At 40.4% G+C, this 25,503-nt stretch overlaps 1 long non-coding RNA gene across 1 annotated transcript in view; it reads right to left on the bottom strand.

Moving 5' to 3' along the window:
- LOC131227255 (uncharacterized) overlaps positions 1-25,503 on the bottom strand; it is an 86,687-nt gene that overhangs the window by 1,072 nt on the left and 60,112 nt on the right. The gene's annotated exons all lie outside the window — the stretch shown is intronic.

Here is a 25,503-nt window from a genome sequence, read left to right as displayed (position 1 = left end):
TTAAATCCTCGCATACATAATGGAGAGAACTTTCATTCCAAATATTCACTCAATTTTCCCCTCTTCAAACTCTCGCTTTTAGACACTTTCCTAATAAATTTAGATAATATAACTAAGTGGTGCCTGTCTTAAAGCTGTAAATTTCCCAAAACTCAACAAAGTTACAGATGTCGTGCTCAGGGGAGAGAGAGAGAGAGAGAGAGAGAGAGAGAGAGAGAGAGAGAGATAACCGAGTGGGTTGCAAATAACCTAATAGGGTTCCACACATAATACTTCGAAGACACACAACACAAGTTTTAACTCCACTCTTAAAGCAAACATAGTTTGCTAAGCTTTTTTTTTAAAGAAAGAGAGAGAGAGAGAGAGAGAGAGAGAGAGAGAGAGAGAGAGAAATAAAAAAAAAAAAATCCATGGCCAGGAGCTAGGGCTTTCTTATTATACATTAGTAGACATTTCTTCCTTAAAATTTGTAGTTCTTGCGAATACCAGCTGTGATCCTCTCTTTGACACTGTCAATAAAAGAGGTTTCAACTTTATATTCTGTTTATCAATGGATGTCTTATCATCAAGACTTAACATATATCCTTCTGTAACTATCAAATGGGGCCTCATCGTTTTGTAACTGAATAGTGCAATGAAAAAGCATCTCGTTGGGGGTCATAAAACTAAAAACTTGTCAAAATCAGTGATGTTGAACTTAGCATGCTCAAGCAAAGAATGAATTTTTTCCAACCAAATTTCTCAAGGAAGAGGGAAAAGAAGAGGTATTGGATAATCTCATTATGAATGGTCATTTTCCTCTGATGGACTTCCAAGCAGAAGATAAGTCCGCCAAAAAGTCTGGAGATTCAATAATCCATCTTCTCTATGGAAGTCACAAACGAATTCAATTCTCTGAGCAAAAAGGCAATAGCATTAGAAGATGGTTTCAAACTATCCCCATACACATAATTATCCAAACAATGCTTTAATTGAAGATGGTGAAAAGCATTAAACTGTCATTTGGATGCAAGAAGCATGAATGAGTATAGAAAGAAAGCTTTTTTCTGAAGAGAATCTCTAGAGATTTTGTTATTATTTGTTTTGGTGATGGGAAAGATCAAGGGAATGATAATTTATGTTTGAATTGAGGAGGAAAGACAGGGGCATGGAAAGAAGTATTCACCTGAGGAAAGAAAAAAGAGTTGAATCATGGTGCCCATGAGAACAATGTACACGTGAGCAATATTTCAGACATTCATCTAGCGGGCCGTTGCATTCATCAACCGGACCTTTGCGTTGTTGCATAGGCCAAAGAAAAAGGCTAGCCAGCGATTAGGTGGTATGCTTTTGTGAACCCATGGGTTCAGCATAGTGGGTAGTGTTGAAGGGTGATGCATGGTGAGGTTCATCCACAGGTTTTTAAATTTTAACCATTGGTGAAGAAAGTCCTGAGATGGAAAGTACAAGCCAACTGTTAGGGCCGTGTGGATGTGAGACTCACTCATGAAAAGAGTTTACACAAGCAAACATAACCGCTGTTAAAGAGTTTCAGTTTATCATGCTTGGAGGGAGAAATCTTTACATTAATTGATGAGATTGCTTTTGAGACGTGAGAAAGAAATGCTAGGTTATGTATGGGTACTCACGCAAGAGAGCTTGAAGGGGTAAATGGCATCGCCCATGCCATGTTGGTGCACATGTGAAAGATTTGACATCAATTGGCTGGCCCATGCAGCTTTTGCTCCAAGAATAGGCTAACCAAATCATTAAGTGAAGGCATATATGTAAACACATCCCAGCTATCAATGCAGCTACCAAATGAATTTTAGGCCGGGGTGACCTCAACTTCTGGCTCCATGACTGGTCTGGGATCGGCCCTCTCGCGGATTTGGAGTTTGCAGCCCCCTCCTACACCCCAGTTGGTCAAAGATTTTATCAACCCATTGGGTTGGCGGGATTCTGTTTCTGTTTGTCGGCTCCTCCCATAAGTGGTCCTTGAACATATCGATGATGAGGGCACGTGCACCTCTTCAATTGACGAAAGAAAATTTTGGGCCCTCTCTTCCTTGGTTGAATTCTCAGTCAAATCGGCGTGGCAGATGATCCACTCAGCAAATATTAAAAAAGCATGGGCTGTTTGGGTTTGGCACTCTAAGCTCCCTCCCAAACTCTCACTCCTCTCTCTTGGAAGATCTTTCTCAAGGCAGTTCCGGTTGACTCCAATATTCAGTCGAGAGGTATTCCTATGGCCTCTAAATGTGTCTGTTGTGGGCCCACATCTCAGTCCCATATCAAAACTATTGACCACGTCTTCTCCTCTGGTGGGTTAGCTTCGGAAGTGTGGGACCATTTTCAATCGATGTTCAATATCCAGCCATTTTCTGTCAGCTCAGCTACAGCCAGAGCAACCAGATGGTGGTGTACCACTGCCAACCTAGTTCGGTTCAATCTCCTAAGGGGCCTCGTCCCTATTTTAATTTTCTGGGAATTATGGAAAGTGAGAAATGCAGCCCACTTCGACAACTCCTCTCCCATTGGCGCTAAGGTGATTGTTGCGATCCACCGCTGGATCTTCTTGATAGGTCCTTCGCTTCCTCTCCCTAGAACGCTGAATTGCATATCAGCTTCTGCTCTGGCTGATCTGGGAGTCGATGGGACTCTTTTGTACCAAAGGAGAGTTCAAGTTGTGAAGTGGGCGAGACCGAAGAGAGGGTGGATCAAGATAAACGTAGACGGGTTGTCGCTTGGTAACCTAGGTCCCGGGGTAGGGGGACCTCCTTTTTGCTTTCTATTAAGGCTATGGTCTTGGTTCCAACTCGAGAGCAGAGATTAAGGCCATCTGGGAGGGCCTCTCCTTGTGTGCCACGTTGGGCTTTCCAAAAGTTGAGGTGGTAACCTTTCTCTCAAACATCTCAAAGGCTTCGTGGTCGATGGCTTACTGGCGGTCCAGAATCCAGAACCTCAGGGGTGTTTTGGATGTTTCCATTTCCCACACCCTTAGGGTGGTGATCGCGGTTGCTGATAGCCTCGTGAAGCTCGGTAGTGGCTCCCAATTGAGTTTATTTCTCAACTCTCAGGCAAATCTTCCTCGCATCCCCAAAGGCCTTTTTTTTTTACAAAGTGGGATTGGGTAACGTGAGAGTGAGATCATCTTCTTTTTTTATGATAGGTGGGTCCTTGTCTCTTTTTGTTCGTAGGCCTGCCCGAATCTCAATTGTAATTATCTTTGATCAATGAAAAGTGTTATCCTTTAAAAAATAAAAATCATTAAGTGGCTCACAAAAGTGAGCCCACTAATTCAATCATTCAAAAGATGACGTACTGTTGTGCATCAAAAGGAGGAAGAGGGACAAAAGGACTATAGACCATTTTGTGCATGTAAACTCTTTTTATCCTTTCCTAACATCCAAATGCAAGATAACCTTGAATCTTGCATTTGGAGGAGGGGGAGTTTGTAGAGGCGACAAGGGGGAACTCCTTTTCGCATTCTCAGAGGGCTATGGGGAGGGCTCCAATACCAGGGCGGAGCTTTGTGCCGTTCATGATGGTCTATTCCTTTGTTTGAAGTTGGGCTTCTTCGTAATTGTAGTGGAATCTGACTCCAAGCTAGTGGTGGCATTTATGAAAGGTTCATCCTTGCTAAGTTGGAAATGGCAGTATTGGATGTCAAGGATTGAGAGGCTAAAAAATAGAGGGTATGTGAGTTTTAAGCATATTCTTAAGGAAGGGAATGCACCAACTGATGGGATGGCCCGGATTGGTAATGAGTTTCAGGCCTCCTCCCTAATCCGTCAAATATCTGAGATCCCCTCTCAAGTCAGAGGGCTTCTTTTTCTGGATAGAGTGGGTCTGGGGGCCATTAGGCTTTCTTCCTAGGAAACAACCCTTAGAAACCTTGAATCTTTGTAGTCTTCTCATGATTGAGACTTCACTTGCGCATAAAAGATCCCTTAGAAATGGTCATTACCATTAAAAAAAGAAAAAAAAAGAAAGAAGGCTGGAGTACAACTAAAACTTTAATGCTTAAATAAACATATACAACTTTTAGGTGGGCGCCACAAAAGGGACCAGGCTTTGCCTATTAGATATCCCAACCACACGGTCTACACCAACACTACAAAAACATGCAACGACCTCCTTTACCTTCTTTTATCTTTTCTTTTAAAAGGATTTGGGCAAGTGCTACACAAAAAGAATTGACCATGCCTATCATGTGTAAACTTTATTTGCGGAATTGAAAATGATTGATCTATTTTATTTTATTTTAAATTTATTTTTGGCATGAAAAACCTCCTTTCATTGATACGGCAAATATATAGAACTAGCTTATTCGGGCGGCTACCAGAACAAATCCTATATAGAGGTGTTACTCCTAAGCTCTCTAATAGAGCCCAACCCTACTTTATCCAAAAGAAGACGACCCTTGACCAGCATGGGGAGACTGGTCACCTCCCGAAAGAACTAGTTAGCTTGCAACATACTACCCTGCTTAGCCAAACCATCTGCCAGGCCATTAGCTTTTCTTGGGATTTGGGAGATCCAAAAAGTACCCCTATTACATAGCCTCTTAATTCTAAACAACCAATATTTCCATTTCCAAGCACTAGAGGACTTCCTAATAATGCACTCCACCACCCACTTAGAATCAGATTCAATGAGCACTCTATTTAACTCGAGAGTGACGCAAAATACCATCTATTCGTATACGGCCCACAGCTCAGCCCTACTATTAGAAGCATTCCCATAACTGTTGACAAAAGTGAAATCAAATGGCCATAGCTATCCCAACATATGCCCCCACCACTGGCTGGACCTAGGTTCAAAAGCACAGACCCATCAATATTTAGCTTAAACCAGCCTTCTTTGGGCGTTATCCATCTAACAATATCAAATTCCGAAGCGGGGCGAAGCATACGAGCTTGAAGAAAGGACGAAGGATTTGAAGGGACGGCCGACAAATGAAGGGGACTATTCTGATTGCGAAGGAACAAAGACATCATCCACCATTTAGCTCTACTAAAAACTCATGGAACTGTGATAACTCGCTCATTAAATCTTGCCTCATTCCTGTCCCTCCAAATTTCCCAAAAAATGAAAGTAAGAGCTAAACGGATGAGAATAGAAGTATTGCTACGACAAATAGGACTCAGCCACCACCAGTTAAGTTGGTCGTGAACCGTGAGATGGCGGAACAGGGAAATCCCAAAATATCAGCGAACTGGTTCCAGACTCTCTCAGCTAGGCTCCCATCCATGAAGAAGTGAGACTGTAATTCTGGTTGTGGGATGACACCCTAAAATCCCAAATGTTGTGCAGCAACGCAGTGAACTGAGATCCAATCTTCGGTTTCACCCATAAATGATAAACAGAAAGAAATATAAACTAGGAAAGAATCAGAGCATTCCAAACAAACCACAAGATAAAATATACGTGGAAAAACCCCAACATAGGTAGTATAGAAAAGCCCTAGGGACACCTATTTATAATTTAGGTAAAAAACCACGGATGCAAACTTCCACTATGAAGAAAAATAAAGATTACAAGCCAATTTACTAACCTCTCCCTTGGAAGTACATAGAAAACCCTTTGCCCACACCTTAGAATTATTTCTCATACCCTAGAAAAGCCCTAGGGACACCTATTTATAATTTAGATAACTTTCCTTTCACACCTCTACGAAAATCGACTCAAAATCCGCAGTCCGCATCAACTCTGGAAACAAATCTGCGTAACCTCGACTGGTTGAGCAGGCTGCTCGAACGGTCGGGCGGACCCTCGACCGGTCGAGAATGGGCCACGACCGGTCAAGCACTTCGAAACCCAAAACCTGATGCTCGCTGGACTTTGAGTCGAGCCAGTCCTCGACTGGTCGAGTGGGCCGCTCGACCGGTCGAGCAGGGCACTCGACTGGTCGAGCGGCCCACAGATGTGGCTCCACATCTCAACAATCTCTCACTTAGAGATCTAATCTCTAGTTTCACCCACAAACGATAAACAGAAAGAAATATAAACTAGGAAAAGAATCAAAGTATTCCAAACAAACCACAAGACAAGATATACGTGGAAAAATCCCAACACAGGTAATATAGAAAAGCCCTAGGGACACCTATTTATAATTTAGGTAAAAAACCACGGATGCAAACTTTCACTATGAAGAAAAATAAATATTACAAGCCAATATACTAACCTCTCCCTTGGAAGTATATAGAAAACCCTTTGCCCACACCTTAGAATTATTTCCCATACCCTAGAAAAGCCCTAGGGACACCTATTTATAATTTAGATAGCTTTCCTTTCACACCTCTACGAAAACCGACTCAAAAATCCACAGTCTGCATCAACTCCGGAAATAAATCTGCGTAACCTCGACTGGTTGAGTAGGCTGCTCGAACGGTCGGGCGGACCCTCGACCGGTCGAGAATGGGCCACGATCGGTCGAGCACCTCGGAACCCAAAACCTGATGCTCGCAGGACTTTGAGTCGAGGCAGTCCTCGACTGGTCGAGTGGGCCACTCGACCGGTCGAGATTGATCAAGCGGCCCACAGATGTGGCTCCACATCTCAACAATCTCCCACTTGGAGATCCAATCTCCGGTTTCACCCACAAACGATAAACAGAAAGAAATATAAACTAGGAAAAGAATCAAAGCATTCCAAACAAACCACAAGACAAGATATACGTAGAAAAACCCCAACATAGGTAATATATAAAAGCCCTAAGGACACCTATTTATAATTTAGGTAAAAAACCACGGATGCAAACTTCCACTATGAAGAAAAATAAATATTACAAGCCAATATACTAACCTCTCCCTTGGAAGTATATAGAAAACCCTTTGCCCACACCTTAGAATTATTTCCCATACCCTAGAAAAGCCCTAGGGACACCTATTTATAATTTAGATAACTTACCTTTCACACCTCTACGAAAACCGACTCAAAAATCCGCAGTCCGCATCAACTCCGTAAACGAATCTGCGTAACCTCGATTGGTTGAGCAAGCTGCTCGAACGGTCAAGCGGACCCTCGACCGGTCGAGAATGGGCTACGACCGGTCGAGCACCTCGGAACCCAAAACCTGATGCTCGCTGGACTTTGAGTCGAGCCAATCCTCGACTGGTCGAGTGGGCCACTTGACCGGTGAGCGGCCCACAGATGTGGCTCCACATCTCAACAATCTCCCACTTGGAGACACATCAACGTAAACCTTCGTCTTCTACATCCGAAGTGCACCACCTCATCTTCAAGCCTGAAGACCAATCAAAGCTGAGCATAGCTTCAGCTTCTCTCATGTGACCGCCCTGCTCAGCATATCCAGAGGATTCTCACTTGTATGAATCTTCCCCAGAGTAATCGATCCATCTGCCAGTAACGAACGTATGAAGTGATATCTGATGTCAATATGCTTGGTCCTTGAATCAAAGATTAAATTCTTAGCCAAGTGTATTGCACTCTGACTGTCACTGTACAGCTTACAATCTGCTTGCTTTTTACCCAACTCTTCCATGAAACCTTGCATTCACACCATCTCCTTACATGCTTCTGTAGCCGCAACATATTCTGCTTTCGTCGTACTAATAGATACTATCTTCTGTAATTGAGAGACCCAACTGACTGCAGCACTACCCAGAGAAAAAACATAACCTGTAGTGCTTCTTCTGCTGTCGATATTTCTTGCCAAATCTGAATCCATGTAGCCTTGTAGCTTGATTTCTGATCCTCCATAACACAGCCCTACATCCTTAGTACCTACCAGGTATCTGAGGACCACTTTATAGCTTCTTAATGTTCCTTCCCGAGGTTGTTCATGAACCTGCTAACAACTCCCACTGCTTGAGTAATGTTTGGCCTTGTGCTCACTATAGCATACATGAGACTCCCAATAACTGACACATATGGGACTTTAGCCATGTAGTCTCGTTCCTCCTGCGTCTTTGCACATTGCTCCTTAGATAGCTTGAAGTGGTTGGTTAATGGAGTGTTAACCGGCTTAGCACCTCCCATATTGAATCGATCAAGTACCTTGGCTATGTACTCTGCCTGTGACAAAACTAATTTCTTATTTTTCCTTTCACGCTTTATCTTCATGCCTATAATTTATTTTGCCGCTCCTAAATCCTTCATGGCAAATTCTCTAGACAGTTGTCTTTTGAGATCTGAGATGTCCTTCATACTTAAACCAGTCACAAGTATATCATCAACGTATAGAAGAAGGATGATGTACGACGTATCAAACTTCTTTAAATAACAACAGTGGTCTGCATGACATCTCCTAAAACCGTTTCCCGACATGAAACTGTCGAACTTCTTATACCACTGCCTCGGAGCCTACTTCAGGCCATATAAACTCTTCTTCAGTCTGCACACTTTGTTCTCCTTTCCTGGTGCCACGTATCCTGTTGGCTGATACATATATATCTCTTCTTCAAGGTCCCATGAAGAAAGGCTATCTTAACATCTAACTGCTCTAAATGTAACTCCTCTATAGCCACTATACTCAAGATCATGCGAATTGAAGACATTTTCACCATAGGTGAAAATATTTCAGTGAAATCGATACCTACCTTTTGTTGAAACCCTTTCACAACCAATCTGGCCTTGTACCATTTCGAACCATCGTACTCCTCCTTCAGTCTGTAAATCCACTTGTTACGAAGAGCTTTCTTACCCTTGGGTAGAGTGACTAGCTCCCATGTACGATTAGACTCAAGAGAGTCCATCTCATCATCCATGGCATGCTATCACTTTAACCATGTATCCGACTGTAATGCCTCTTCAAAACACTCTGGTTCACCATTATCTGTCAGCAGTAGATAATGTAAGGAGGGTGAGTATCCGACCGTGAGTCTCCTCTCCCGAGTAGACCTCCTCACAACTGGTGTATGCGGCTCTGCCTCATAATGCTCCTATGAATAATCATCCTGTGGCGCTGTAATGCTCGTGTCCGGTAACTCTTCCAACTCTACGAATTCTTTCTCCTCGACCTTATTTTCCTGTACACTGTCCTTATGTATCACTTTTTCATTGAAGACTATGTCCTTGCTTCTGATGATTTTTCTGTTTTTTGCATCCTAAAACCTGTAGCCAAAATCATGCTGCCCGTAGCCTATAAATGTGCACCTCCTAGACTTCGCATCTAGCTTGTTCTGTGCTCTACATCAATGTGAATATATGAAGTGCAACCGAACACTCTGAGATGTGCAAGGTTCACTTCTTTTTCAATCCACATTTCTTCTGGTAGCTCACCATCCAATGGTGCTGAGGGACTTCTATTTATGAGATATGCAGTAGTATTCACAGCATTTGCCCAAAAGGTCTTGGGCAACCCTACATGTAACCTCATGCTCCTGGCGCGCTCAAGGATGGTCCTGTTAATGTGCTCAACCACACCATTCTATTGCAGTGTCTCCAGAATCATTTTCTGATATTTAATTCCATTTGCTGCACAATACTCCTCAAATCTCTTATCACATTATTCTCCCCTATTATCAGATCTGAGACATTTTACTTTTTTACCTATCTCAATTTCTACCATTATTTTCCACTTCTTAAATATATCAAACACATCATATTTGTGCTTTAAGAAATAAATCCACAATTTTCTACTAGCATTATTAATAAAGGAAAAAAAATAATGTGAACCACTAAGAGATGATATCTGTGTCGATCCCCACACATCATTGTGTACAAGCTCCAATAGATGTATCTTTGGAGCACGTCTTGTCTTCTTGAAACTTACCCTCTTCTGCTTGCCATACACGCAGTCCTCGCAAAATTCTAAGTAAAGAGACTTCAACCCTAGTAGCTTCCTTTTTGACAATAACACTTTCATCCCCTTCTCACTCATATGTTCAAACCTCTGATGTCATGACTACCCATTTACTCCAGTTGATGCGACTGTGAGTGAACTATACGATCCTGAAGTCACGCACAAAGTACCTTCCTTCTTGCCTCAAGATATCACCAAGGCACCTTTTGTGATCTTCCAGGAATCACTGGTGAATGTCGTCACATAACCGGTATCAGCCAACTACCACACTAAAATCAAGTTCCGTTTCAAACTCAGTACATGTCTGACATCCTTCAATTTTAAAGTCGTTTCATCTTTCTAATTTACATGAACGTCTCCCTTTCCAACGATACTGCACGGCTCATCATCACCTAGGTATACTCTTCCGAAGTCACCTGATACATAGTTACTCAGAACTTCCTTACATGAAGTGGCATGAAACGAAGCACCCGAGTCTATAACCCAAGACTCATTCATCGCATCAAGATACAAGATCAACGCATCTGTCTCACTCTCCTCAAATAGATTCACCGAATCTTTCCCGCCTTGAGAGTTTCCTTCTTGTTTCTTAAGTGCCCTGCAATCATATTTCATGTACCCCTTCTTCCCGCAATGCCAACACCTGTCTTTGTCTTTCGGTCCCTTGGACTTCTTCCTCGACTTAGAATGTCCGTATTTATTGCCTCCTTTGTTCAGCGATCTTTATTTTCCTTCAACGTTTAGAGCATTCTCTAAATCCCCTGAAACTCCTGATGCATTTCTTCTAGATTCTTCGCAGAAAATTAGACCAGCCACATCATCAAATTTCAGCTTTGTCGACCCTGAAGAATTGCTCACAGCAATCATCAAACCATCCCAACTGTCTGGAAAACTGGATAAGATCAATAACGCCTTGACCTCATCCTCGAAAACAATGCCAACAGATTCCAACTGGCTCGTGACTGTATTGAACTTGTTTAGATGTTCAGCCACACTCCCACCATCTGACATCTTCATGTTGAATAGTTGTTTCATAAGAACCTTATTGGATGCTGAGGGTTTTTCATTAATTCTTTTGTAGTTTTCATCTTGGATATATTGAAGGCGACGCTCTTAAACAAAGAGAGTCGGATCGTTCCTAAAGCCTTCCGATCTAATAAAAATCATTCATCATCTGTCATCTTTTTTTGTTTCTTCTTTTTTCCTCCTAAAGGAATATAGAGGTCCTTCTGATACAAATAATCCTCCATCTGCATCTTCCAGAAGGCAAAGTTTGAACCATCAAACTTCTCAATTCTAGTCTTCCCTTCTTCCGTCATCGCTCCCAATAGAACTAAACCAATAGCTCTGATACCAGTTATTGTGCAGCACACCAACAACACAGTGAACCGAGATCTAATCTCCGATTTCACCCACAAATGATAAACAGAAAAAAATTTAAACTAGAAAAAGAATCAAAGCATTTCAAACAAACCACAAGACAAGATATACGTGGAAAAACCCCAACAAAGGTAAAAAACCACGGATGTAAAGTTCCACTATGAAGAAAAACGAAGATTACAAGGCAATATACTAACCACTCCCTTGGAAGTACAGAGAAAACCCTTTGCCCACACCTTAGAATTATTTTTCATACCCTAGAAAAGCCCTAGAGACATCTGTTTATAGTTTAGGCAACTTCCATTTCGCACATCTGCGAAAATCGACTCAAAAATTCGTAGTCCGCATCAAATCCGGAAACAAATCTGCGTAACCTCGACTGGTTGAGCGGACCCTCGACCAGTCGAGCATGGGTCACGACCGGTCGAGCAACTGGACTTTGAGTCGAGCCCGTCCTCTACTGGTCAAGTGGGCTACTCGACCGGTCGAGCAGCCCCCAGATGTGCCTCCACATCTTAACACCAAAATGACTGATCCATGCATCATACATGGAAATCTAATGACTGAATTGATGGCATGCATGATTGAAAATCTATTGTTGAATATGATAATTAAGATCTTTAGCACCTTACACCCTTATAGAAACAACTTTCCTAGAGAGAAAGCTTTAGATATATATAGGTTTAGGGGTTGAGCCATGTTTTTATAGTTATATAAAAGAGGAGTTTATAACCCATAGGAACTTTTCCTCGTCAAAGGCTCTACACAATTTTAGGATTCCAAATCCATTTAAAACATTGTTCTTATATCATAGTCCAAGTGCACCACCCCAACATGAATTTAAGACTAATGACAACTCTAGTGGGAGCAACCGGTATGCCCAATCACAATATCAATCCGTAGGTACATTCAGACCGTTCATTAATTAGGTCCACCTTATCTCTTACATTCTCCCACTTGAGCCACATTAATCAATTTCTAAGATTTATTTCAAAAATATATATTTTTTAAAACATACTTTTTATTTTAAAGAACATATTTAAATGGTTAGCTAAAGTATTTGTTGGATAATACACGCAACGCTTCTACGATTTGGTTCATCAATACTATTAACATTAGATCGTGGTAATCATTGCACATTTAATATTTATGAAGTGAGACGAAGCACGGTCATAAATACCACTAGACTAAATGACATAGATCAAGGGCATGGCTTTTGGGGGCCTTGCCAAGGAGGTTTGGTCCTATTTTGCTGCTCACTTTAACATCTTCATTCAGCCTATCCAATCCATGACTACTAGAGCTCTCCATTGGTTGAGAATGGCTGGTTCTTCAAACACGTTCCTCTCTCTTCGCGGTCTCCTTCCTTGCCTCATTATTTGGGAAATATGGCTTGCTAGGAATAGCTCGAGGTTTGATAATAGACAAGTTTGTGGGGTCCACACTATCAGCTAGGTCACCTGTTGGTTGCAAATTATCGGTCCTACTCTCCCGAACCCCCATAAAGTCAACTCCTGTCGCCAAAACATGTTGCAACAAGTTGGTATCGACTGCATTCCCAGATTTTCCAGCAAATCGGAGGTTGTTAAATGGTTCAGCCCAGATGCAGGTTGGGTTAAAATCAATGTAGATGGTTCGACAGGGGTAACTCGGGCCATTCAGGTGGAGATGGGATATGCAGAGACAGTAATGGGGATTTCATTATCGCATTTACCTCGTATTATGGAATAGGAACTAATTTTATGGTTGAAACCACCTCCCTTGTCGAAGGGCTGGACATAGCTATCTCGAAGGACTTCTCATTCATTGACGTGACTCTAGGTGCCTGGTGGACCTTCTGAACAGCGATGGAACCCCTGGCTACGCATATTGCTATTTGTAGGCCAAATTATCCCGCCTCAAGAAGCGGGCCTTCCTCAGGATCTCCTTCTCACCGAGGGAGGCAAATGGTGTGGCGGATGGCCTTGCCAAGCTTGTCAGTGGTACCCCGAGCTGGACCAAGTTCCAATTTGCAGCTGATCTTCCGCCACTCGCTAAGGGCTCTTACTTCCTAGATAAGGTGGGATTACGAGCAATTCGATTGGGTCGATGTAATTAGTTGTTGTTTTCTTCCCCTTCTTTGTAAGTATTTGTGTTCATTTGATAGGATAGGTGAGGCCTTCGCTCCTTTTTGTGAGGCCCACCCGAATCTCTTGTAATTTCCTCAGATGGATATATAAGATCACAAGTTTAAGAGGATTGCATACATTGTGTGATCATATGCGCCTATCTGCAATAGGTCCTTGAACTTTCAAATGTCTCCTACGAGATAAGACTTCAGTTCCACTTAATCAAAACAAAATTATGCATACTTAAGAAGAAGAAGAAGAAGAAGAAGAAGAAGAAATAAACTTTAATAAAATAATCATCAAAACTTTATAAATGGGATCTATGTACATGTTTGTACATAATAGATCATATAAACTCCACTAACTGAATATATCTACGAGATTGATAACTTTTTTAAATGTCACATGCTCATTTTTTTAAAAATAAAAAAATATAATATTATTAATAGAAATGATGTTATACACTAGGGAATAACATATTTGGGTGAGCCCACAATACCAAAAAAGACTAAGGCCTACCTATCATATAACCCTCACCCAACGCTAAGAAATTCATAAAATCTTCTCCCCTTTTTAAGGTTTCCCAGACCTGCATGGTTAAGGAAGAGGGGGGCCAGATAGAGTGTGGAAGGCTAGAAAAATCATGGACTTCCCTACTAAACTAAGAATCACTCACCAATCAGGCTAAGCCATCCGTAACTTTATTGGCTACTCTCCCAAAGCAAATACATGATCCAGAGACTCCACTTCGTGCCTACGCCAAAAAAAAAAAAAAAAAAAAAAACATTTCAACGCCAGCTGAGTTCCCCTTGTCTGCATGCGGTTATCCATTAGGACTGCACCTTGCAAAAGCTTTCATATAAAGGGAGTCCTTTAGTGAGTGGATTCTCCTAAAATAATGTAATAGATAGCCCTTTAGTGAGTGGATCCACAGTCATATGCTTAGTGTCGATGACCTCTATAAACACTAGATGATTCTGAACTCTTTTCATTATGATAGGATATTTGATGTCAATATTCCTTGACCTTGATGAATGCTTGGTGTTACTTAAGAAGAAACCGCAGTTGAGTTGTTATAAAAGATTCTAAAAGGTTTCAAGATGTGCTTGAATACCTACAAAGCAGAGAAGAAGCGTTGTAATCATATCACCTAATTTTAAGCTTCACTATAGGCAACGAACTCATCTTTCATAGTGGATGATGTTGTTGTCGATTATTTCACGCTTTTCTAAGGCAGCCTCACTAACCATAATAAAGATATCGCCCTAAGTAGACTTCTTAATATCAATGTAGCTAGCAAAATCTGCGTTGGAATATCCAACCAACTCCAAATGATTAGACTTTCTATATGGGAGTGTGAAGTCATTTCTATGCATTAGGTAGTGTTACACCTTCTTTACAGCTATTCAATGCCACATCCCTAGATTAGAGAGATACCTACCTAACATTCCAACTGCAAAAGTGATATCTGGTTGGAGACAGATAAGAGCATACATGATGCTCCTTATTACGGACGCGTACAGAAAATCATTCGTATGATTTCTTTCCATATCATTTTTGTGACATTATAACTAGGCAAATTTATCACCCTTTACAATGGATGATTGTCATAAAGCACATTTTTACATGTTGTACCTTTTGAGTACCCTATCAAAATAGACACTATGTGACAAGCTAAGTAATTCACATAATCTGTTACAACGTATCTCAATGTCGATGACAAATGAGGCATCACTAAGATCCTTCATCTCAACCCTTTGAGACAAAACTATCTTATTATAGTGTAACATCCTAATGTTACTATTCATGGCTTAATAGTAGACTTATAGGAGTTTCAACATAGAAGGTAAGCATAGTTCATACTCTGAGGGAAGCTAATGTTGTAGCGGACGAATTGACTTATTTGTGTATTGAGACTTAGGGAAATAGGCTTTTCCTTTTCGTGTCAAATCTACCACATTCTATCCGGGTGAATCTCCTTCTTGATCGAATGGGGCTAAGTGACCTTAAAGAGAGTAATGTCCCCTTGTAGTCTAGTTGAGTTCCAGTTTTCGGGGTATATAATAGGTGGGCCCATGTGTTTTCTCTGCCTTAAGTCTGCTCAAATGTATGTTCCCAATGTATAGCTCCCTTTGTTTAATAAAATTCCTTCTTGAAAAAAAAAACCACAAAAGTCAAGGGTTTGAGTATCCACTCTGGTGTGTGTGTGTAAAAAAATCTAAACATAAATACAATTGCGAGCAGTGTTCTCTAGAAATCCATACGAGGAAATCGCTTCATGAAACTTAAGGTACCATTGTCGTACGCCTATTTTGACCCATAAATGGATTTCTTTTATTTAGAAACTATACGTTCTGAGTCACCGGTTATAAAAACTTTCAGTTGCAACTGTTGAGTGTCAAATATTGCATATTTCTCCCACTTTATATCTTAGTTTTATGAACATGAGAATGCTTAATGAGTATATTTTATACATGTTTGTATTGCAAGGTGAATTTGAGAGCTTGAATTGAAAAGAATGCTAAAAGCATGGATTTGATGCTCAAGAATCACTAAGGCAAGGGATGGATCTTAGGAGACCAAGATTGAAAATTTTAAGACCCCGAGATTCAAGGAAACCAAGTGAAGAAAGAAGGAAGTCGAAAGTGCAAAGTGCAGAAATTCACAGAATCTGAACTTCACTATGTCATCGACCGCTATTCAATGACATCGAATACGGGTCGATGATATCGAAGAATTACATGAAAATTCAATTTGTCCAGCGACCAAACTCGATTTTATGTTAGAGGGAAGAAGTTAGAAAGAAGTTACCGGATTAAAGAATTCTATGTTAGGATCCTACACAACAGAAAAACAATGTTAGTTTAAAAAAAATTATAGGAAAAATCCTAAAAACAAAATTCTAAAATTAGAAAGTTTCCAAACCTAGAGAACAAACCTTAATCTAGAAATAGAAAGAGAGAAATTAGAAAGAGGTTACTGAATTAGAAAGTTCTATGTTAGACTCCTATAAAAAAGGAAATGAATTAGTTTCTAAAACAAATCAGGAAAATTCCTAAAAATAGAAAATAGAAAGTTTCTAAAAAGAGAGAGTGAGTTTTTAAAAACAGAAAACCCTAATCCTAAAAATAGAAACTAGAAAAACCCTAATCTTAAACTAATTCCAAAACTAGCTAAACTCAAAAACACACAACCGTCAATCCCCGGCAACGGTCCCAAAAACTTACTCACAACCCCAAGTATAGGGTCGCAATGTAGTAATAATCTCGGTGAGACCGAGGTTGAATCCACATGAATTGAACTTGTGTGTCTTCTGAAAGTAACTAGAACTAGAACTAGATAAAGAATTAAAACTAAATATGAATAATTGAAAGAGTAATTGTGATTAAAGTGATTAAAAACTAATGAATTCAAAGGTGGTAACTAGGGTTTCCGAGGATCCACTTGTAGCAATTGGGAAGCTACCTTGCATGATTCAAGGACACAACTGGAATCAAAGTCCTATCTTATCTAGTTGGTAAGAAAAGATTTGTCAGATCTCTGAACTTCTCATAGATCTAATCATCAATAGATGGTCCCAGTCCTTTTTGTAAGGGCCCACCCAAATAGTTGTACATGTTCTTGATGAATGAATTGGGGAGGCAAGCGCCCTCTTTTTTGAAAAAATATAAAAAAAAAAAAAATCATCAATAGATGAGAATGGTGAAGATTTGGAAGTTATTCCGTCACCTAACCATACCTAGGAGACAAGGTAAACAACATGATTTATCAATCCTACAACCAATCACAAGAGAATTGTGAAAGTTAAGAAGGATTCCATCACCCTACCATGCTCAAGGGACAATGGTGAACAATGGGACTTACTAATTTCACAATCTCAATTCAAGAAAAAAAGATATCTCAAGCTATCTCAAATCTATTGTAATTTGTCACAACAAACTATTAAAAACTAAAAATATTCTTTCATAATCAAACTAGAATCTAAGAGAGTTCAACAAAACATGAATCAAAGCAAAGAAAACATCTCAATCACACAACAAGCTTCACCTCTTAGCCCTAGCTAAGAGGTTTAGCTAACCATAGACATGATTAAACTAAGAACTCTTAAACAAAACAAAAGGATCAACTAAGGAAGAAAAAGAAAAACTCCCGGACGGTGGCTCCACCCTTTTGCTCCACTCCTCAAAACCTAGAAGATGCCTAGGAGTGCCTTATGGACCCCTATTTATAGTTTTAGGCCTTAGACTTTCACACCGAGTGAAAATTTTTGGAAACCGTCTTAAATTTACGCAGTCTGCGCAAAAATTGCGTAACCCTCGACTGGTCATGGGACGTCCTCGATTGGTCGTGGGCCATCCTCGACGGGTCATGAGACACCCTCGACTAGTTGAGCAGGACGAACATTTAGTTGTTTTACTCGCTGGAGTTCGAATCGAGGCACCTCGACCGGTCCAGCTTCAACTAGTCGAGCGGTGTCCAGGATTAGTTGTGCATAGCCTGGACTGGTCGAGCAGAGGCCAGGACTAGTCGAGGATTACACAATTTCACTTCAAAACTCTGATTTTCTTCATTCTTAACTTGGTTTTCTTGAATATTTAGTATATGCATTATTCATTCTTGGTTTCATCATATTTAATCTTCGCTTTGGTGATTCTTGAGCGTTAAATTCATGCTTTTAACATCCTTTTCAATCCAAGCTCTTAAATTCACCTTGCAACACAAACATGATTAAAATAGAATATTAAGCATTATCATGTACATAAAACTAAGTAATAAATAGGGTCTAATATGTAATATTTGACCCTCAACAACTATTGTCCAATAAACTTGGACAATATTTATGATGAGGATGACCCGCTTCTACCTTGGTTGGAAACAAAGGAAAAGCAAATTAAAGATGATGGTGAAGAATTGGAAATTAATGACCCACGAATATGCACAATGCAACAAGAGAGTCGTGCACCTGTATTTGACCTAAAAAGAGGGGCAACTTTTATGCCAAGTACGACTCAAGATCAATAAAAGAGTACGAGTAGTGGTAGTATGACCATGTCGGATGATGGTGATGATGACGCCCCTGCCCCTGGTGCTGACACTTCTGGTGTTACTCAGCACATCATACAACCATCAACAGATCGCGATGCTGATGAACATTGATAAGGTAGTATACGAGATCAGACTTATGAGTGTACTGAGTCACGATACAACCAGTGGGAGGAGGGTAAGTCTAGTGGTGCATTGGGTCTGGGAGGTCCAAAACATCAGTAGGCTCATGGTCCTGGTTATTATGATGAATATTCTTTTGGTAATTGGATTATGATTATAGTTATACTGAGCCTGCTCCATCACATTCATGTTGGAGTAGTCCTCCCGATCCATATCCATATGATTATAGTCATAGATATCCAGATCCAAATCCATGTTACTCATCACAGACACACTCTCAATCTCAAGATTCTCAATAGCCTAAGTACGGGTACTTATATGGCTATTCGACGGGCACTGGTGGATATCGTTACTTGGGGTTGGAGTCGTTGCTTAGTAAGGATCAGTCATCCTCTAGTTTCATTGATCTAGTATTTCCTTCTGGTACTGAATATTATGGATATTCAGCAGCTCCACCTATTGGACAGCTTCAGCCTGATGATGACGATGACGATGATGTGGAGGTCAAGCAACCACGAAAAATAGATTTTCATTTTAGTGGTGACTTGTGAATTTTATTACGGTAATTATAAGTATATATTTGTATTAAGGTAAGTATTTGTAACAGACAACAGTATTATCGCAAGTAGCCAAGCACACACTTGACCCTGCCATCTTTGTATTTAAAATAGCTCCCCTGACAACCAATCAAGTAATCTTTAATTAAGATGCAGGGGCGTATATCAAACACTACTAATTTTATTTTATTTTCAATATTCTTAACTTAAGGATGACAGGTCACAGGACAGGAATTACAGTCACAGCCACATGTATGTTAAATTGTTAATACCTTAGTATATAATAAATTATAAAAAAAAATAATAACAAACACCTACACATATAAGATATTTTCATATTACATTCATTTTAATATATCTATCATTGATAATAAATAGTTAGAAAATTAAATATATGATTTTTTCATTCAAATCCAGGTTGTCTGGTTCATAAATTCATCAGACAGTCCGATACAACTTCTCACCAAAGAGTGGACTGTTACACCACCATAAACATGTTCCAATTTATAAATGAATGCAAATTTGGAATGCTTAGAATATTCTGGATTTAATCAATATTTTTTCATATTTTTTTGGCAAAAAAAATGCACCGTTACGAGCCGTTACGCCCCCGAATCCGTGTAGGTAATGGTTGGCACCATTATGCCCATCGATACCAATACGGAATACCTTGCTTAGGAGCATAAGTTCATATATCAAGTTTTTCCAATGTGCTTAGTGAATTTCAACTTACTTTCCATAAAAGTATTATCATTTTATAATGTTAGTCATGCTCATCACCTCAAGATTCAATGAATAATCAAGTGCTAATTCTGAATTTATCCCATTTTTTTTCTTTTTCCATTTTTGATTTTATATCGACGATCACTTTTATTTATTCATTCTTTTCAGTCTTTTTATCTTCATTCTTTTCAAACTTTTTATTCTTTTCATTATACATGACCTTTTTATCGATCTCTCTATTTTTTAACTAGTTCTTTTCATCTTTTTAAGGTGGATAAAATTCTCCGGACGTAATTCTCAACATCTATCAATGGTTCACATACTAACAATCAGAAATTTTAGAAGAATTCACAAGAAATAAATTGAATGTGTCTTGTGATTTAGATTAACATAATATTCAAACTTCCTTTAGTCAATTAGATGAGAGAACTTTAGTGATAATCTACTCAGTTGATTAAACTCCAACAATTCAAAATTCAATTTTTATCTTATCATCTTACTTAAAGCATTCTTAAGTGCAAAAACTATTGCTTTCCAAATAAATTTTTAATTTGAAAAATTAAAAATTTTCATTTATTATTATTATTATTATTATTATTATTTTGCTCAAAGACTAAGACAATACTGATTAATTTACCTAATCCACACCCCCAACCTAAAATCTATATTGTCCTCAATATAAAAGATATAAGCATACAATGCACAGGAGACAACGAAAAAAAAGGAGAAGTGATGGAAAGATAATACATGAAGAAGAAGAATTGAGGCTTTTCCAAAGTTTTCAACATCTAACTACACTTCCATAAATCCTATAAAAGCAATAAACCTAACTACACTTCCATCAGACTAGGAGGTCAATCCTGATATAAAGGATCAATCAAAGGTATGAACATATCCTCTGAATCAAACTTCTCAACAAATGGCTTTATACGATGTCCGTTTACTTTGAAAACATTGTCATTTGTCGGATTCTTTATCTCGACAAGCCCATGAGAATAAACAGTAGTAACAATGAAAGGACCGGTCCAACGAGATCACAACTTACCCGGAAAAAGATGTAACCGAGAATTGTACATAAGGACTTTTTGACTAGTTATGAATGATTTCAAAAGGATGTTCCTGTCATGGCCTTCATCCTGTCCTTGTAAGTTCTCGAGTTCTAGTATGCATTATTCTGAATTTTCTCAAGTTCATTCAATTGAAGTTTGCGCAACGAGCCAGCGTTGTTCAAGTTAAAATTCAGATTTTTGATAGCCCAATAGGCTCTATGTTCCAACTCCACAGGCAAGTGACAAGCTTTCCCATAGACGAGTTTAAAGGGAGACATTTCAATGGGAGTATTAAAAGTTGTAAGGTAAGCCTATAAAGCATCAGCTAAATGGATTGACCAATCCTTATGGTCAGGGTTAACCATTTTTTCTAAAATTTTGTTTAATTTTTTGTTGAAAATCTCAGCTTGCCAACTTGTTTGCGAGTGGTTTGGAGTGCTTACCTTATAAGAGATGCTATATTTCTTCATTAAGTTCTTGAATGACCTATTGCAAAAGCGTAAGCCTCCATCACTAATAATGGCCTGAGGCATTCCAAACCAGGAAATGATGTTTTCTTTTAAGAATCTAATGACCGTTCGATGATCATTGTTCAAGCACGGGATCGCTTCAACCCACTTAATGATATAGTCTACTACTAACAAAAGATAAATATTTTCAAAGGATTGAGGGAATGGTCCCATGAAATCGATGACCCAGCAATCAAATGCTTCAATGATAAGAATAGGCCGGTTTAGTAGCATCATATTTCGATGGGATGATCCTCCTAATTTCTGACAACGCTCACAACCTTTGCAAAACTCATGAGTGTCTTTGAACATAGTGGGCCAGTAAAAGCCGCATTGCAGAATTTTGGTCATGGCCTTTTTAACAGAAAAGTGACCACGACAGGCTTGAGAGTGATAAAAGGAGATAACACTCTGATACTCAATTATGCAGAATCGATCCCCTACTATTTGCACTAGGATGGACGTGTGAGTTCTCCTCATTCATAATCTTTGTAGATGGAAGTGAATCTCCCGCCATCCTCGATTGAGGTTGATCACTGGGATGAACAGAATGTTACACGCGTGATTCTGAGGGATGTTGAGAATGCCGCTGAACAATAAAGTATTGCATTGAAGCCCTTGTCACCGTCGCACCTAGCTAAATGTAGTATGTTTGAGATTGAAGAGGGGGTTCTATCACTCTCGCACTTGGCTGGATATAGTCTACTTCAGGGGAGTAGTGGGATCTGCAACATCCGTTCTTCACATCATCTGAGAGAACTCAATATCCTATTTTGGCTAGCGAACAAAGAAAGACTGCAATGAGTGAGGAGATACTATGATAGTTGATTCAGAACAGAAGTAGGATGTTGATGAAGATCACTATAACTACATTCGGAAGCCATTTGGATCCTCGCCTTACTGAATTTTTGAATCTATAATGATATAAGATTGGGTTGTGATACAACCTAGCAATTTTGTCAAACCGATGCCCAGAGTAGAGGCATAATAATCAAGGGGCTGTGCTACATTCATGAAAGGTAAATATCTCCCAGGTTATCAGGCTAATAGCTCCCCGCCTTCCCCTCTCGATGGAAATGCTGACGCTTGGGCCTCCCCAGTTTGGAAGAAAATCAGCAAACACTTCCAGTTGATAGAGGCAAATTCCAACTGGTTGGTTAGCGCTAGCAATTCTGCATTCTGGGACATTGATTGGAGTGGTCTAGGCCCCCTGCGCCATTGGTCAGCCCACACCCCTCCTTAGCGGTCGCAGCAGATTTCAGTCTATATTGGTTTGCTTGGTTGGCGCGACCCTGTCGCGATGAGTCTCCTTCTCCCTCGGGTTGTTGTGGACCATGTCTTTGAGGAGGGCATATGCACTTTCGAAGCCGACGATATGAAGATATGGTCTAGATCGATGTCTGGCGAATTCACCTCCCAGTCGGCTTGGCAGCTATCCTGTCCACAGGGGGTTATTGCTCCCTGGGCCCGCTGGGTATGGCATCCCAAAATCCCTCATAAAATCAGCCTCCTTACTTGGAAAATCATTCATAAGGCAATCTCGGTCGACGGCAGAGTCCAAGCGAAGGGCGTTCACATGAGCTCTAAATGTGAATGTTGCAATCCCTGGCCGCAATCTGAGTCCTTAGACCACCTTTTCACTGGTGGCACCCTGGCTTTCAGAATATGGAACCATTTCCAAACCATCTTCCACATCCCAATCTTTCCTGCTGACACGGTGCTAGGCAAGGCCTTAAGGTGGTGGCTCTTCACTAATCAGTCTAATGGGAATCTTATGCTCAAGGGACTGCTGTCGATGTTCATTTTCTAGGAGATCTGGCGTGCCGGAAATGAGGCCAGATTCGAAGGCGTTGTCACCTCTCAATCCAAGGCTATCTCCCGTATTCTCCTTTGGATATACCGCCTCAAGCCCTCCCTTCCCTCTCCTAAAACGCTTAACAGGTCCTTAATGGCGGCTCTCTCTGGTTTTCATATAACAGCTAACCTCCAACGCTCCAAATCTGTCCATGTTGTCAAATGGAAAAAGCCACAACCTGATTGGGTCAAGCTGAATGTGGATGGCTCGGCCAGGGGTAATCCAAGCTCGTCAGGTGGTGGGGGCATGGCTAGGGACAACACCGGTTCTTTTCTTTTTGCTTTCGCCCTCAGTTTCGGTTATGGGTCCAATTCAAGGGCAGAGATCCAAGCCATTTGGGAGGGTATTTCCCTCTATCTGTCTAGAGGGTTCCGCAAGGTGGATGTTGAGAGCGACTCCAAGATAGTGGTGGACAACCTCAATGGGATCTCCTCCCCTCCCTGGAACCTATACTACTGGTGGGCCAGGATCCAACACCTGAAATCTCAAATGTGTTTGTCTTTTTCCCATTGCCCTAGAGAAGCTAATGGGGTCGCCGATAGCCTAGCCCGCGTAGGTAGAGAAAGTCAGGCCCGCTCTTTTTTCTCAAATGTTCCAAACCTCCCTCGCATTACGAGAGGCCTACTCTTTCTGGATCGAGTGGGGCTGGGTTTCTTGCGTGATAGGCCGGTGCAGGGGTAGTTTCCCTCCTGCTATTTTTTTTTGGTGGTTTTCTTTCCTTTCTCATGATAGGAGGGCCCCTCCTTTTTTGTTGTTGTCGGCCCCTCCCGAAGTACATTTGTAAACCTTATGGAAAAAAAAAAAAAGTAGAGGAAGTATATGCCAAAAAAAAAATAAAAATAAAATCATACTTGGACGAAGGAAAAATACAAAGATAAGGTTGTTTCAAAGATAAAATTGTTCCACCTTGTCGTGTGTATGTTACCTGGTCATCAGGTTTGCTCCACCATGATAATGAGACATCACGGAATTGATGTTAAAATAAAATAAAATAAAATAAAAATCAAGGAGCTATGCGGTAGGGGAATTTTCAGCATCTCCCTTACCCCCAGAGAAGCAAACGGGCCAGTAGATGGGTTGGCGAAAGAAGGGAGCTCTTCTTAATCTGACAGGCTGTTTCGGGATGTCCTCCTCCCTCGGTTGATCAAGGGCCGTTTCCTTTTAGACAAAATCGGCTTAGGCTCTATTAGGAAACTCAAAAAATCATCGTTTGTATAGGATATGATAGGCAGGTAGCCAAGTTGCTGTTACTCTGCCCGAAATACCATAGGTTGTAATCCTCTTCTCCTTATATGAAGCTGGTGGACCCCTTTTGGCCACACCATTTTTTGAAAAAAAAAAAAAGGCAAACGACATTCCCAACCACAATGCGGTGGTGTGAAGACTTTGTGGGATTGATGTGATGTATGTGTTTCTTCCGTGCAATTACTACTTGCTCTAAAAGCTCTAGCTATTAGAGGATTGTGTAGCAATGAATATCAATAGACTTTAACACTCTAAGGGGGTGTTTGGCCAGGTGGATTGAATGGTATTAGGATGGATGGGATCGTAAAATCCCTCTTAATCCCATCCCTTGCCTGTTTGGACGAAAATGGATTTCGTTGAGTCCGAATCCATCGATGGATTTGAGGAGGATATGGAAGGATTGCGAAATCCCTCCTAATCCCATCTCTTACCTTTGCTCTCTCTCTCTCTCTCTCTCTCTCTCTCTCTCTCTCTCTCTCTCTCTCTCTCTATGTGTGTGTGTTGTGCCTTGTCAGATTCGAGGGTTTTGAATATCCTTGGCTTTTGTAACTAGATCTTGTAGATTCACGGGTTCTGCAAGTGGATTTTCAAAATTTAGTCAAATTGTTCGGAATCCAGCTCGAAAGTGTCGATAATTCAGACCCAGGTGGAAGAAATGAATAGATTCTTCCATTGATGTCTTTGCTAAAATCTGCAACTAGGTTTTGAAGATTTACAGATTTTGCAATTGGGTCCTTGAAATCTCCTAGTGCTGTTTGAAATCGACTTTGGAGAAAATCGAACAAAATTTTGAACTAATTTCCTGGTTAAAATTGAAAAGATTTTGAACCGATTTCTTGGTTTTTCAATTTACATTGATTCTAAAGCTGGGTCTTGTAGATTTGAGGTTTCGGCAAGTGGGTTTTGAAATATCTACAAACTGTTTGAAATCTATCTTGAAATGCATGAATTCAGAACCCCGCGTAAGAAAATGAAAAGGTTTTCTAATTGATTGCAATCATAAATCGCTTGTTTTCTGCGGAATGGAAGAGAAAAGCGGAGTGAGGAAGGGATTGATTGGTAGAGAAGAAGAAAAGCTGTATTGCCGAAGATTCTCGTTCTAGCCTGCCCCCATGAATCGCTCTCCTGGTTTTGATTCTCGTTTGAGATTTTTCTATTGC

This window comes from Magnolia sinica, chromosome 15, assembly GCF_029962835.1.
Source record: "Magnolia sinica isolate HGM2019 chromosome 15, MsV1, whole genome shotgun sequence".
Classification (NCBI taxonomy): Eukaryota; Viridiplantae; Streptophyta; class Magnoliopsida; order Magnoliales; family Magnoliaceae; genus Magnolia; species Magnolia sinica.
This window is presented reverse-complemented; position numbering and strand designations above follow the sequence as displayed.